We start from the raw sequence: 505 nt of genomic DNA, 5'->3' as shown, positions 1-505 counted from the left end.
GTGGCTCACACCTGTAATTCCATCACTTTGGGAGGCCGAGGTGGGCAGATCACCTAAGGTCGGGAGTTCAGGACCAGCCTGACCAACATGGAGAAATCCCGTCTCTACTAAAAATACAAAATTAGCTGGGCGTGGTACGAATGCCTGTAATCCCAGCTCCTCAGGAGGCTGAGGCAGGAGAATTGCTTGAACCCGGGAGGTGGAGGTTGCAGTGAGCTGAGACTGCACCACTGTACTCCAGCCTGGGCGACAGAGCAAGACTCTGTCAAAAAAAAAAAAAAAAAAAAAAGGAAGAAAAGAAGAAGAGAAGGAAAGAAGAAAGGAAAGAAAGAGAGAAAGAAAATACCAAGAGCCAATAAATACGTAAAAATCTGATCAAATTTCAGTCATAGTTTTTATTTATTTATTTTTTATTTTATTTTATTTTTTTTTTTTTGAGACGGAGTCTGGCTGTGTCACCCAGGCTGGAGTGCAGTGGCGCGATCTCGGCTCATTGCAAGCTCCG

Source organism: Papio anubis, unplaced genomic scaffold (genome assembly GCF_008728515.1).
Source record: "Papio anubis isolate 15944 unplaced genomic scaffold, Panubis1.0 scaffold1262, whole genome shotgun sequence".
In the NCBI taxonomy this organism is placed as follows: domain Eukaryota; kingdom Metazoa; phylum Chordata; class Mammalia; order Primates; family Cercopithecidae; genus Papio; species Papio anubis.
This window is presented reverse-complemented; position numbering follows the sequence as displayed.